General features: G+C 58.3%; 1 long non-coding RNA gene across 1 annotated transcript; it reads right to left on the bottom strand.

The window, feature by feature from the left end:
* Nucleotides 1–133: 133 nt before the first annotated feature.
* On the bottom strand, nt 134–2,215 carry LOC149121067 (uncharacterized). The gene is made up of 3 exons (XR_016223481.1): nt 2,127–2,215; nt 1,320–1,456; nt 134–477 (listed from the first exon to the last, which is right to left on the bottom strand). It is a non-coding gene; the product is annotated as an uncharacterized LOC149121067 (long non-coding RNA).
* Between the last annotated feature and the right edge of the window lie 3,785 nt (nt 2,216–6,000).

The following is a 6,000-nucleotide window of genomic DNA, read 5'->3' as shown; positions in this document are numbered from 1 at the left end:
AGAACCCGGGGTGCCGGCGCCACAAGGCGGAGGATTAGCCTAGTGAGCCGCGGCGCAGGCCACCAGTAGTTTTTTGTTTCTGCTTTTCTTAAATCTTTCTACCTGCCACAACCTATTTGTACTGTTTCCTAAATTTTTTAAAGATTTATTTTATTTATTTGAAAAGCAAAGTCACAGGGAGCAGGGGCAGACAGAGAAAGATCTTCCATCCGCTGGTTCTCTCCCCAAATGGCCGCAATGGCCCGGGCTGGGCCAGGCCAGGCCAAAGCCAGGAGCCAGGAGCCAGGAGCTTCTTCTGGGTCTCCCACGTGGGTGCAGGGGCCCAAGCACTTGGTCATCTTCTACTGCTTTCCCAGGCCACAGCAGAGAGCTGGATCGGAAATGGAGCAGCCAGGACTCAAACCAGCAACCATATGGGATGCTGGCGATGCAGATGGCGGCTTTACCCGCCACACCACAGCGCTGGATCCTTGTTTTCTAATTTTTTTAAGGAAAAAGATTTTAATGTATTGGGAGGCAAAGAGACAGGGAGGAAGATGAGAGAGAAGAGAGAGAGAGAGTTCCATTGGCCATTTCACTCCCCAAATGCCCACAATGGCTCGGGGCCTGAAGCTGGGCGTTGGGAGCTGGGAACCCCATCCGGGTCTCCCGGTGGGTGGCAGGGTCCCGCCTATCAGGCCATCGGCACTGCACCCCCCCCCCCAGGTCTGCATTAGGAAGCTGCAGCCCGGGAGTGGAACCCAGTCACCCCGGGGGCCTGGCGTCCCGGCTGTCATGTGAACCTCGGCTGACTCCGCCCCTGCGCTGTTTTCTGAGTCTTATCTGGGCTATCAAAGGCGGCTACAGGAAGTCAGCTGCTGGGCTGGAGCCCAGGGATTCTGTCCCCCAGCTCATCTGCGACCTGACGGCCCCAGCCGAGCAGACAGGAACTGCTTCGACGCAGGTTGCTGACAATGGCTTAATTTTTCTATCCTGGAACAAACCAGGAGCCTGTACGTTCACACACAGTCTGTGAAATTCTGCGGTACAGAAACACGAAAGCATTCTAAATCCCCTGGTGCCGAGATCAGCACATTTGAGTCCCTATTTCTAGAAACGTCTAGAAACACCTAACATGGCATACACTGCAAACTCGTAAAATGCAATCAGACCTAAACACTCTCCACTTGTGACTGTGTTCCCGTGTGGACGATAAACGTTCCCCAGCTAAACCCTCCTTATGGCTGGGTAATACCCCATCGCCCAGGTGCGTCCTATGCCACAGAACTCACGCCACTGAGCTCCAGGTTTTTTGCTTCTATAAACACCGTGATACAAACCTGGAGAGGGGCTGGCACTGTGGTGCCCATATGGGAGCGCTGGTTTGAGTTCAGGCTGCTCGGCTTCCGATCCGGTTACCCGCTAATGCTCCTGGAAAGGCCGGGGAAGACGGTCCGCGTGCTTGGATCCCTGCCACCTACGTGGGAGAGCAGGATGGAGTTCCAGGCTCCTGGCTTTGGCCTGAACCAGTCCCAGCCACTGAAGCCATTTAGCAAGTGAACCAGTGGAGGGAGGAGGATTCTCCCTCCCCCTCCCCCTCTTTCTCTGTCATTGTACCTAAGGCTGCACCCCTAATGCAGCTTGCCCTTAGGATTGTCCGTCCCACACTCACTCACTGACTGAGGGCGTGAATAAATGGGTTTGTTCGACACTGCTGGTGATCCACGTCGTGCACGCTGGCTTCCCCACAGATACCTGCTCACCCATCTCCCAGTCTCAGGTTCCCCCGAAAACACGCAGCCCCCAGGCCTGGGGTGCCAGGCCCTCCCGACCCGGGTGGCATGGCTCCTGCCCAGCCCGCTCCGTCTCCTCCCCTGGGCCCCACCTGGCCGGCTCTCTGAGTGAGTCAGACAGAGAGGCCGCTGGAGCGCGGAGCAGGCGGGCGGCCCGGGGCTGCGGGCGCCCTGGCGGTGTGAGCCCCGCAGGAAGTGCGCAGCCGCCCCTGCCCTGTGGGGCCTGGAGGCAGCCGGGTATACAGTGGGCGCTCATTGAAGGAGCTCTTCCTTCTCTTCCCTCTTCTGTCCTCACTTACAGCCCCCACTCCCCCCAGGCCCCAGGGCTCCCCTGCCCCCTCCCCTTCCTCTCACCTCCGCTAATTCCTGCAGACTCCCTGTCTCCCTGCAACAGCCCCGCCCACCAACCATCCTCCTCGTAGAATTGGGCTGCGATTGGATCCTCCTCCGAACTGTGGACCCCCCACCCCAACCCCGCCCTGCCCGCTTTCCCACTTTCCTTGATCCTTTTCATTCTTGGATTCTGTAGGGGTTTTTGTGCTGTGGTTTTGGTTTTGGTTTTGCCAGAGTTCCCTGAACACTTTGGAAACTTCCCCTGAAGTCTAGGGCCCGGCCAGCCACCGCCAGGGGCTCTGTCCTGAGCTGCTGACCCCACGGAGAAATTCCCTTCCTGGAGTCCAAGCAGGCATCAGGGTTCTGGTTCCAGTCCCGGCTGCTCCGCTTCCGATCCAGCTCCCTGCTAACGCACCTGGGAGGCAGCAGAAGATGGCCCGGTCTTGGGCCCTGCACCCACAGGGAGACTGGGAGGGAGCTCCTGGCCCTGGCTTCAGCCAAGTAGTGAAGCAGCAGATGGACGTCTCTCTCTCCCTCTCCCTCCCCTACTCCCTCTCCCTCTCTCTCTGACTCTCCCTCTCCCTCTCTCTCTGACTCTCCCTCTCCCTCTCTCTCTGACTTTCTCTCTCTCTCTTTCTGACTCTCCCTTCTCTCTCTGACTCTCTCTTTTTCTCTCTCTCTGACTCTACCTCTCAATCTCTCTCTCTCTCCCTCTCTCTCTCTCCCTCTCTCTCTCCCTCCCTCTCACTCCCTCTCTCTCTGACTCTCCCTCTTTCTCCCTTTCTCTCTCCCTCTCTCTCTCTCTCCTTCTCTCTCTCTCTCCCTCTCCCCCTCCCTCCCCCTCTCTCCCTCTCCCCCTTCTGAAGGTGCGGGTGCTCAGACAGGGGAGCACCCAGACCTGCACGTCCTGCTCCTCAGGTGGCTCTGGTTGTCATCCCGAACCCTGCGGAGAAGACACAGCTGTCAGGGAATCCGAGGAATGTTCTCCAGCAGCGCCGGTGCCTGGAATTCTCTCATCTGACTAGAAGCCCAGTGCGCTACCCACTGTGCCACAGAGCCAGGCCCGGCCAGTTTCCCAGGAGACAGCACCTTTGTCTGCAAACACTTCTGTCTGTAAATCCCCAATAAATTACACTCTGGGCAATCCTGGATTTGTCCACCTCTTTTTATTTTCATTTTATAAAAATATTTATTTTATTTTTCTTGAAAGGCAGGGGGAGTGGGAGAGAGAGAGAGAGGGAGAGAGGGAGAGAGAGAGAGAGTCAGAGAGAGAGAGAGAAGCAGGGAGAGAGAGAGGGAGAGAGGGAGAGAGAGAGTCAGAGAGAGAGAGAGAGAGTCGGGGAGAGAGAAAGAGAGAGGTCTTCCATCTCTGGCTCACTCTCCAGATGACTGCAATGGCTGGGGCTGGGCCAGGTCGAAGCCAGGAGCCAGGAGCTGCTTCTGGGTCTTGCACATGGGTGCCAGGGCCACCTTTTTAAAAAAGATTTACTGATTCGTTTGAAAGGTGGAATAATAGAGAGGGAGAGACAGAGAGAACTTCCGTCTGCTGGTCCACTCCCCAAATGCCCACAGCAGCCGGGGCCAAGGCAGGCGGAGGACAGCAGCCAGGCGCTCCATCCGGGTCTCCCATGGGGTGGCAGGCCCAGTGCCTCCCAGGGTGCACTCTGCCAGGAGGCTGGATGGGAAGTAGAGGTGGGACTTGGCCGCAGGCCCTCCGGTACGGGGTGAGGGCGTCCCAGGCAGCAGCCGGAGCACCGAGCCACAGCGCCTGCCTGTCTGCTTGCTTCCCGGGTCTCACGACACCGTCTGCCGTGGGTGGCTGGTGCTCATCCACTCAGCCTCCCCACAACCTGGGTAAAACTCGGGAGAGTTTCTGTTCTCTTCTTTCTTTCTTTTTTATTTTTAACTTTTTTTTTTTTTTTTTTTTTTTTTTTTTTTTGACAGGCAGAGTGGACAGTGAGAGAGAGAGACAGAGAGAGAAAGGTCTTCCTTTGCCGTTGGTTCACCCTCCAATGGCCGCCGCTGCAGCCGGCGCACCGCGCTGATCCTGGCAGGAGCCAGGAGCCAGGTGCTTTTCCTGGTCTCCCATGGGGTGCAGGGCCCAAGCACCTGGGCCATCCTCCACTGCACTCCCGGGCCATAGCAGAGAGCTGGCCTGGAAGAGGGGCAACCGGGACAGAATCCGGCGCCCCAACCGGGACTAGAACCCGGTGTGCCGGCGCCGCAAGGTGGAGGATTAGCCTATTGAGCCACGGCGCCGGCTCTTTCTTTTTTATTTTTAAAGATGTATTTATTTTGAAAGTCACAGAGAGAGAGAGAGAGAAAAAATTTCTATTCATTGGTTCGCTCCTCACTTGGCCACAGTGGCTGGAGCTGGGCCAATCTGAAGCCAGGAGCCAGGAGCTTCTTCCAGGTCTCCCACGCGGGTGCAGGGGCCCAGGCACTTAGGCCACCTTCCACTGCTTTCCCAGGCCATAGCAGAGAGCTGGATCAGAAGTGGAGTGGCGGGACTCAGACCAGAGCATGTGTGGGATGCTGGCATCACAGGTGATCTCTCTCCTCACTACGCCACAGCACCAGCCCCAGGAGGGGCTCTTTAAAAAAAAAAGACATTTGCAAGTGTGTTGCCTTGTGTGTCTTCATGAAGGCTAAGTAACTTCCAGTCCTCCCATTCATTTAACAGAGGCGTATCCAGAAAGACAGACACGGGCCCAGAGCCCTGTGCGTACCGCGTACGTGGCTGGCCGCACAGGAGTCCTTCCTGGATGTCGAACTCTGACCCCAGAAGGGTGCCACGCTGGGGGACACCAAGGTCAGAGGGCAAACGTCCAGCCCTTGCCAGTGGGGTCACACTGCGTTCCCTGTGAGGGGCTTGGGGTTGGCTAACGGCGAATGGGAACCTCTGGAAAAACCCCAATACCCCTGTTGCAACATTCTAAGAAAATGGCCTGTGTGCGGAACGGGAGTGAATCACCCAGGGGAAGGCTTGGGACAGTCAGCACCACTAGTCCCCACCCCTCGCTTCCCCAACAAAGCTGGGGGCGTGGGGAAAAGCGGGGAGGCTGGAGGTCCGGAATTTCAACGAGAGGCATGCAAATGGGCCAGCGGGCTCTCGGGAGGAAGCTGTGCACAGCTCCCGGTCCACGGCCTGCAAAGCAGAAGTGAGAGTGGGTGAGATTTCCCGGTCCCCCCTCCCTGGCCCTCCCTTCTCACACTGCCCCGCCCCCTCTCCCTGGGTGGGCCCTCCCCCTTCTCTTCCAGCTCGGAAATGAGCCCTCTGACTTATCCAATTGCCCAAGTCTGTGAAACACTCATCTTTAAGGGAAATCAGCCTGCGTGTCTCCGTTCAACCCTAGAAGGGGGCACAGGGTGGGGGCGGGGCTGGTGAGCAGGGGAAGAAGGAGGCAGGCGGGACCCCTGTTGAGCCCCTACCCCTGTGCGAGGAGGGAGGGCCAGGGCCTGGCCGGAGCCCTCGGCAGGGCCCCCCCTCATTGCTGTGAACAAGGGGACCCCAGGATCCGAGCGGGCTTCCCAGGATGCTGCCCTGGCCTTCTGTCTCAGGCGGCTGGGAGCCCTCGGCGGTAGCAGGTGCACACCTGGAAGCCAGGGCCTCAGCCTGGAGTTTTGAAGGAGCAAGGTGAACCCTCCATGACTTGCACCCTGATGACCGGCTGATAGATTACTCTTCCACTTCCCCGGGAGGAAGTGAACTCTGTTGACAAATGAGTCAACAGGGGAGGGGGAGGCTGCTCCCCACTCACCACGGAGGGCGCTGGTGCCGTGGGTTCCCTCTGCCCGGCGAGACCTCGGGGCTCGGCTCCTGCGGGGCCCGCCTGCCTGCCCGCCTGCCTCTCTCTCTGCAGCCCCCGCACCTCTCCCAGTGCCCGGTCCTCTT

Source organism: Oryctolagus cuniculus, chromosome 17, assembly GCF_051225735.1.
Source record: "Oryctolagus cuniculus isolate XC-2025 breed Fujian yellow rabbit chromosome 17, ASM5122573v1, whole genome shotgun sequence".
NCBI classification, from domain to species: domain Eukaryota; kingdom Metazoa; phylum Chordata; class Mammalia; order Lagomorpha; family Leporidae; genus Oryctolagus; species Oryctolagus cuniculus.
This window is presented reverse-complemented; position numbering and strand designations above follow the sequence as displayed.